The 9,154-nt window shown below is 35.8% G+C and overlaps 1 long non-coding RNA gene across 2 annotated transcripts; it reads right to left on the bottom strand.

The window, feature by feature from the left end:
• Positions 1-279: 279 nt before the first annotated feature.
• Positions 280-3,696, bottom strand: LOC120481395 (uncharacterized). Of its 2 annotated transcripts, none has more exons than XR_016148567.1 (6): positions 3,347-3,696; positions 3,167-3,242; positions 2,985-3,073; positions 2,762-2,850; positions 2,246-2,640; positions 280-662 (listed from the first exon to the last, which is right to left on the bottom strand). It is a non-coding gene; the product is annotated as an uncharacterized LOC120481395 (long non-coding RNA). The 2 variants fall into 2 exon arrangements; XR_016148557.1 differs by having other exon boundaries at positions 2,989-3,073; positions 3,347-3,687.
• Between the last annotated feature and the right edge of the window lie 5,458 nt (positions 3,697-9,154).

Genomic DNA, 9,154 nt, shown 5'->3' with positions numbered 1-9,154 from the left:
ATTAAACTTTTAAACCCGAAGATATTTTTCCAAAAACCAAGTTACTATGAATTTATTTTAACATTTATTAAAATTAAAATTTTTCAAACATACAATTGAATAAGACAACTCTCCAATGCAATACCATCTTATTATTTAAAAGAATAATTTCACTTTGAAATAAACACATCACTCTTTATTACTCTTAAAAAACTTTATTTCAAAACAATCCAAAAAGTCTGGGATCATAGTAGAATTCTGTTCACTGTAAAGTTAAAAATAAAGGCAAAATGTAAACAGTTGTTTCAAACAAACTATTTTTTTTATTAACGAACAAGCACGTTTACATTATAGGTTAATTTTTTAAATAAACGATGAATGCACAATATATGGATTTCTGTCATCAGAATTATATGATGTGATCAAATGGTGTTTAATACTTAAGTCCTGAACATATCAGTGAATGTGAGTCCTGTGTCAGTGAAGTTAATTCAGTACCTTTGACTTTGCAACAGTACAGCAGTGCTTGAGTCAAAAACATTCAGCAGATGAAAAACAGTAGCAGGATATGAGTGGATCAGCTGTATCCAGTCGCTAACAGTAAAGTTCAGTGCAGTTGTTTCACAGAGCAGAAAAGGCTGTGCAGATCCAACTTTAGTGAAAAATCGTGTAGTACTGGGTACCTAGAACACAAAACCAGATCATTTACACATTTGTGTTTCATAAATACAGCAAGTTTAGGGTGAAAAAAAGTTCAATCATCGACTCAAACAAAAAAACATTTTTGTTTGATTAAGACTTGAATTTACTGATTTCCAAGTAAATCGAAGATTTAATTAATAAAAAAAATGTAATTCTGTCATTAATTATTCACCCTTATGTTGTTCCAAACCAGTAAGAGTTTTTCTCATCTTCGAAACACTTAAAGGGTTAGTTCACCCAAAAATGAAAATTCTGACTAATTATTCACCCTCATGTTGTTCCAACCCCGTAAGAATTTCCTTCATCTTCAGGACACAAATTAAGATATTTTTGATTAAATCTGAGCTATCTCACTCCTCCATAGCCTTCTAAGGGATTGAAACTTGGCGCCAAGAAAAGTTATTAAAGACATTGTAAAAATAGACAGAGTGACTACAGTGGCTCAACCTTAAGTTTATCAAGTGACAAAAATACTTTTTGTATGCAAAAAAAAAAAACCAAACTAAAAATATTAAAATTAACTATTCATTTTCTTCTGCGTGGGCCTGAGCAAGTTAACAGTGTAACAGTGCAGCGCTTCTGTGTTGTACGTCACACACACACACAACCAGCATCGGCCAATAGTGAGCCTGTGTGTGACGTACAACACTGAAGCACTGTTACACTACGAGAACCATCTCAAGGCTCACAGAGAAGCATGCATAGTTAAATAAAGTCGTAATTTCTGTTTGTTTTTGGCACACAAAGTATTCTCGTTGCTTGATAAACTTATGATTGCGCTTCTGTAGTCACTTGGACTATTTTAACAATATCTTTAATAACTTTCTGGGCTGGCAAGTTTTGATCCCTTAGAAGCCTATGGAGGAGTGAGATAGCTCAGATTTAATCAAAAATATCTTAATTTGTGTTCAGAAGATGAACGAAAGTCTTACAGGGCTGGAACAACATGAAGGTGAGTAAATACTGACAGAATTTACATTTTTGGGTGAACAGTCCCTTTAATGAAGATATTTTTAATGAAATATAAGAGATTTCTGTCCATTCATCTAAAGCCTATTCAACCACCACTTCCAAAGCCACGGAAAGGTATAAAGGAAATCAAAGTAATCCATGTGACTCTAGTGGTGTAACATAAATTTCACAATTTTAACTCAACTTTATTTACAAAATATTCCTCTTCAATGCACATACATGCACATCAACAACATGCACGAGTTGTAATGTTCTCATGAACGCATGTTGGAAATAAATATTTAATAAATTGGTAAATTTGTTTTTGCTGCAAACACAGCACTTGCATAGTTTAATAAACATTTATGTTAAACCACTGGAGTCGCATGGAGTACTTTAATGATGTACTTTTGTCTGGGGCTTGAAAGTGGTAGTTGCGTAGATTGTCAATGGAGGGGCACGAAGCTCTCAGATTTCATTAAAAATATCTTCGTTTGTGTTGTGAACATCGAAAAACGCTCACATGTTTGGAACGACATGAGGGTGAGTAATTAATGACAGAATTTCCATTTGTGGGTGAACTAACACTTTAAGAATAAATTAAGACACGCACCTTAAGAAATCTCACTAAATAGTCAGCCGCCGGATTCTGGAAGGATCGGTGTTCTCTTCTTGTGGCTTTGTAATGTTGGGGGCAGGTGATGGGCAGAGATTTCTACTTGTCAAATCAAGAAAACCATTGATTAGAAATCTTATTTTAAGTTTATATATATATATACACACACACACACACACACTTTTATTAAGTAATTTGGCTAGACAAATTCAAAATATGTGTTATGAAACAAAGAAAATCTAGTAATACCAAGCCATGATTATTTTTGTTTGTGCCCATGATTCTCTCATATGTTAACTTATCTGTTATCTTTCCATCACCAGGTTCTAGTCTGTACAGTCTTTAAACACCAAGCCTGGCACCAAGCCACTTGGTGCATCATAGAATTGCTCCTAGCAAAAACAAATTGCAAAAATCAATAAATTTAAACATTAAAGCATCTCCAAGTATCAACCAAAAGTTAATCTGATAAATACATTTTGCATCAATATTTAATTTGAAATAATTGCTTACCCATTCTAAGAAGATTGGTCCTCCAAATAAGGAAATAAAGTGAAAATTTCACGTGCATTGTTGGTCCGCAGTTTGTGGAGTTGGTTTAGCTGGCAGACGAGAGTAAAAGATAGTTTGAGGATAAATACTTTATGATATTTGCACATCACACATATTGTCATAAAACAATATCATATTATAAAACACGTAGCACAGTAAATGAGTAAAAAACACTTAAAGTTACCTACTCGGTGTTTTCACTGTTAAAAGCAAACTCCGTGTCTGCATTCTGCACTGCTTTTTGAAATGCGTCACGAGTCAAAGATGCAGGACCTGACGGTTTAGGCGCGCACATTACATAAATATCGTTACAAAACAATATAATGCCATGAAATTCATGAGGTAAATTATGTTAAAAACACTTACTGTAGGTGTTTTCTCTGTTAACGTTAAGCCTCCTCCTCGTCAGCTCCGTATTTAGGCTAGTCAAAGATGATGTCGCCTTTGAAAAGAATTTCGACCGTTTAATCGCGCTGGGCATTTAAATATCGCCATGAATCAATATACTATAAAATACATTGCCAATGTAAATTAGAAAACACTTACTTTCGTTGTTTCCCGGTTAAAAAGCAAACCCATCCTGGTCTGCCCCGAATCGCGCGTCATAGAAAATGTCCCTCTGAGAGCGGTTTGCTCGTCCACAGAACATACATATTGTTATAAAACAATATGATGTTATAAAATGAATCTATAAATGCGATAAAACACGTAATAAATGCGTGTTTCCTCCTCGTATGCCTTGCGACTCGAGTCAAAGAAAATGGCGCCTGTGAGTCAAGTTTCAGCTCGTTTCGTTCCGCCCAGCACGTAAATGTCCCGGATGTGACTAGTAACACTATTATTGGTGTTGTCAAAGCATTCTCAGGTGCTACTTAGATTTAACTCCACATGTTTTCACCAGCCAGAGTGTGGTTTACACTAGCTAGTGTTAATCCCTTGAGATTCAACACCAGAAAATTAACACTTTACTCTAAGAGACTTTAACACCAGGATTTCAACACTGAAGATTTTGCCAAAAATACATTTTCCCATCTATTCCAAGCCTTCTAATTTTAATTAACACACCTTCCTTCCAAAGCATATCATATGCTTTTTCCATATCAAAAAATATGGCAGCAACTACTTCTTTGCATACTTGGGCCTTCCTTATATCACTTTCCAATTTAATAACTGGGTCCATTATTGATCTTCCTTTCCTGAAGCCACTTTGAAACGGCATTATCAAATTCTTAGACTCAACATAAAAGGTCATTCTCTCCACAATCATTCTCTCCATTACTTTACCTAGGTGAGACGACAAAGCAATTGGCCTATAATTAGAAGCCATAGTAGGATCTTTTCCTGGCTTTCTAATTGGGATAATAACAGCCATTTTCCAACTCTTTGGTATTTTCCCTTGCTCCCATACCTTATTAAATAACTCCAATACAGTATTAAGAGCCTCACTACTAAGATGTTTCAACATTGCATAGCTTATTCTATCTTTTCCTGTCGCTGTTACCTTCGCCTTGCTTATCGCCTTTTTAAGTTCACTAACTGAAAAACTTGCGTTCATGCTATCACCTCGGTCCTCTACATTTTCTAAAAGATATTGGTACTGTCTTTTTGTTACCGCTCTATTGTGTCTTTCATCATCAGTTAAGTTGAGACTACTATGAACATTGGCTATACTTTTGACCATTAACGATGCTTTATCTTCATCATTCACTGCCATCTTTTCACCATTCTTAAGGACTGGATAACTCCAAGATTGCTGCACCCCACTCATTTTTTTAACAACTCTCCATACATCATTTACAGAGGTTTGTCTTCCTATAGTGTTACAATACTTTATCCAGTAATCCTTTTTTACTTTTCTAATTACTTTCCTCACCTTAGCCTGCTCTCTTTTATATTCTAAATACTTTTGAAAACTTAAACTATTTCTAAAACCTTTAAACGCTTTATTTCTACAGCTTATTGCTTGTGTGCATTCATCTGTCCACCAGGGTACCGATTTCTGCTTCTTACTTCCCGGCCTCGACTCCGCAATCGAAACTTTTGCAGCTTGCACCATAGCTACACTGACATTTTCAGTAAAATCATCCACATCATCTATCACTTCAACTTGACGCATATTCATATCACTTATAAATGTAAACATTATCCAATCAGCTTTACTAAAATTCCATCTTTCAGAAAAACACTGATTCATATTGCAGCTCCTGCTACCCATCCTACACATAATCGGATAGTGGTCACTTCCAATCGTTGACTCACTATACACTTCCCACATTATCTGACCTGCCATAGCCTGAGAAACTAAAGCCAAGTCTAGTACTGATTGCACCCTCACCCCTATACGTGTAGGTGACCCATCATTTAAACACACCAACCCTTTCCTATCCATAAATTCTTCTAAAACCAAGCCATTATAATCAGTTTTATCCCCTCCCCACAGGGAACTATGTGCGTTAAAATCTCCTAACCATATTATTTTTCCACCTCCTTGCCCTTCAATCAACTCTAGTGTATCAATATCAAGTCTTTTACAAGGATTATAAAAATTTATAATATTTAAACTACCATTATCACACCAAACCTCAGTAACTAAATATTCCAATCCTACACCTTTACCTAAAACTCTGTAGGGAACCCCCACCTTAATAAAAGTAGCACATCCACCCCCACTACTATCTTTCCTATCGTTTCGCTCGCATGCATACCCATTTAAAACAAAATTCAGATGAGGTTTCTGAACCATGTCTCAACAATGCAAATAATCTCAGGTTTAATCTCTAACTCAGAAATAAACCTCTTGAACTCTTGTCCATTTGCCACTAGACTTCTAGCATTCCACTGCAGAAAATAAATGTTTTTTTTTGTTGTTGTTGTTGTTTTGTTTGTTTGTTTTGTTTGTTTTTTTTTCTTTCTTTCTTTTTAAACTTTTTTTCCCCTTTTCTTACTTTTTTTTTTTTTTTTTTTTCCTTTCCTTTCCTTTCCCTTTCTTCCTTTCTATGACAACGACTGTGACAGGAACGCTGGCTTCTCAGATTTATCTCTGTTCTGAAGTTCTTCATAAATACTCTCCCACGTAATATCTTTGATACCCAGATATCTGTTGGCACTTTTAACCACAATGGCTGTCTTCTCAGACCTGTGTTTTGCCTGCAATGTACAGTTTATAACTTCCGCAATAAAACACAGAAATTCTTTCTTTTTAACAACCATGGTTTCCTCATCAAGGACTGAGATTTTCCCAGCTCTTGATGCCTGTTTCCCTAAATTTGATTCAGCTTGAACTCTCTTAACTGCCTCAGCATAAGACAGCTTTCCTTCAACCCTAACATGTTGGGTTTCAACTGCTCTCTTCCTAGCTTCACAGTCCCTGTACCCAACACTATGTGCTCCCCCACAGTTGACACATTTCTCTGGCACCCCAGTTCCACATGCACCATAGTCATGGTCTCCCCCACAGCGCCCACATGTTTGCGTGCCTTTGCAGTAAGCAGCTATGTGACCATACTTCTGGCACTTAAAACACCGCAACGGAGGGGGCACATACATCCTTGCATTGTAGTTCAGATATCCAACAGTGACATATTTAGGTAGCTTTTCCCCTTGAAATTCTACCAATACTGATAGACTATCAACCTTCTCTCCAGACCTCCATGTTTTGAGCCTCTTCAGGTTAATCACATGTCCTCCCTCAATACTATCCTTCAACTTTCCCATTTCCTCATTTATGGGAATACCATAGATAACTCCCCTGCACACCTCTCCAGCCACCATTCTTTTCTTCACCTCCAAAACTTCTTTTTTGCAAACACTCTTCAATTTTAATGCTTTCATCTGCTGGCCTTCGTCTTTACACACTATCATCAAATCACCATCAGAATGCACTCTAGCTCTAATTATCTCACCCACCTTCTCACGCAAAAATTTAGTGAGAGCAAAAGGCCCTACTGATTTAATATCATGACCCTCTTTGAACTTTACCAGCACTTTCACTCCTTCCTGGTTCATTTTCCGCCTCACCACTCGCTCACTCGAGTCTTCTGACTCGCTGCCACTACTTAGCCCTCTCTTCTTTTGAGAATTATTCTCACTACGTTCGCCCTCTTCCATACTATCCTTACTACGCTTAACCTTCACTCCAAAAAGATTTTAATCCGAGAAAGAAATAAAAGATAAATTCAGTTTCTGTACTGTGATCGTTCAAGCTCAATCGCCCAGGGCAGATCTCATCAAAGACTCGCTTTCTGACGAACCGTCTTAACACATGGATGAAGAGATCTTGTTCTTTTGGGCAGGTTGACAAAACGAAATGGGGCATCCCCGCCCACTACTGGCCTGGAGTGAGTACCATCAGGTACCATTAATTAATAATGGAAAATGGGGGGAAAACTAATAATTAAATAATAATAACAAATTAATTAATTAATTCTACCTTTAAATCTTAAGTAGCAACCTCATTGTGCCTATTTCTCTTAATTCTTTCACCAGTAACACCCTTTCATTTTTATAAACAGTAGCCTTTATTCACAGCCGCTCACTACAACAGGGATAGGCAACTTCAGTCCTGGAGGGCACTGTCCTACAGAGCTAACCTCAGCCCTAATAAAAACTCACCTATCTATCTAATACAACCGATTGCCGTCAGGTGTGTTTAAGTTTTAGCTAACTCTGCAGGAAAGTGGTCTCCAACGAGCCTATTTAATCTAGAAATAAAGCAAAATAACAACAAACATTATATTTAGTCCTCAGATGCCACCTGTTTACTTGTGCCTCAACAAGTAAAGTCATAACATAATGATACCTTTGCAAACATTAGTTAATGCTTAATTAAAGCAGACAACTGGAAGTTGAAGTGATAAATAAAAAAAGTGATAATAAAAAAATATTTATACTGTAAGTACTATTGAACTAAAGGGAACTTATTCTACAATTATGATATAACAATCTTACATTTGGGAGTAATTTAGCAAGAGCATACAATAGGCTACGTGCCTTTTTGTAAAAATGGTGTACCAAAACATATTGTGTATAGGCTTTTTTAACAATTACAGGGTACACTACATCTATTTAAACAGTTGTTTGTTTGTTTTATAGCAAAAGTGCAGATGTCTAAGTTTTGCCTTACATATTTCAAGGGAAAAGTAATGCTAAAACTATTGCAATTTTTTAAAATACTGGGAAATATACTTTTGTTCCATGTAGTTACAGGTTAAGTGGGGCTTGCTACCCTCTTGTTCCATGTTACAAGGTAAGTACAATAAAAATACATAAACAATCTAATATCACTGACTCAGAAACCTTTATTTGAAAAATGACTTATTACATTTAGTCTGAAGAGATAGTCTACAGTTTAAAAAGTTTAAAATATTGTAATTTTTCTTACAAACACTTATCGTTTCCCTTCAGAAGATATTGATCCATCCATTGGGGTCGTGTGGATTTCAACAGTTTTTGCAGTATTAGTCCAGTTATTTTATGACAGAAATTGAACAAATTGCAACAGAAGCAAACTCACCTGATTTTGTGTCCTCAATATGTCCTGAGTAAGGAAAAAAAAGTGAAGAATCCCATTACGGGAAAGTTTAGAAAAAGACCCAAATATATCGCATTCATTCGCATATTCATTCTTTTTCTCACGTGAATAGGGTAAAAATGTTAACCTTTGGATATGATCATGAAAATCACTGAGTTGATTACTCATATCAAGACAAACAAAAAATGTATTACAAGTTTTTTTTTTTATTATTATTTGTTAACATGGACAAACGGCGCATAATATAATTATGTATTAGCAAATACCCAAACAGATCTAAACATTGGGTATAGCAGGTGAAAATGTTTTTTTTTTTAATCTTGTTGACATATAACAGTAAAAAACTTAATGTTAAGGTCAACCCCATTTAAGCTATACCCATGCACATTATACAGGAAGATTTAGAAACCAGCCTTTAATTATTATTGTAGAGATGGGGTTTGTATGTAATTAGATTTTTTGATCCAGACACTTTTTACTTCACCTACCTTTTGTCTTCTGCATTCTCCTTACTCATGTCTCCTGTTCTTCCCTCAAACTCATCCCCAGAAACAGACCCACTGACCCAGCCCCAAACCCCATCTCTGCCATAATAATTAATAAAGGCTTGTTTCTAAAGTACTTCTTCCTATAATAATGTTCATGGGTAGCCTAAATGGGTTCCATTCAGACCTTAATATTAAATAGATTACTGTTATATGTCAACAAAAGTCTACAAGACATTTTCACCTGCTATACCCAATGTTTAGATCTGTTTAGGTTTTTATGCAAATTAGCAGATATGCACCATTTGTCCATGTTGACAAACAATTGCAAAAAAATGC

Source organism: Pimephales promelas, chromosome 1, assembly GCF_988280905.1.
Source record: "Pimephales promelas chromosome 1, fPimPro1.hap1.1, whole genome shotgun sequence".
In the NCBI taxonomy this organism is placed as follows: Eukaryota; Metazoa; Chordata; class Actinopteri; order Cypriniformes; family Leuciscidae; genus Pimephales; species Pimephales promelas.
The sequence above is the reverse complement of the archived record's forward strand: the minus strand, read 5'-3'. Positions and strand labels throughout refer to the sequence as shown.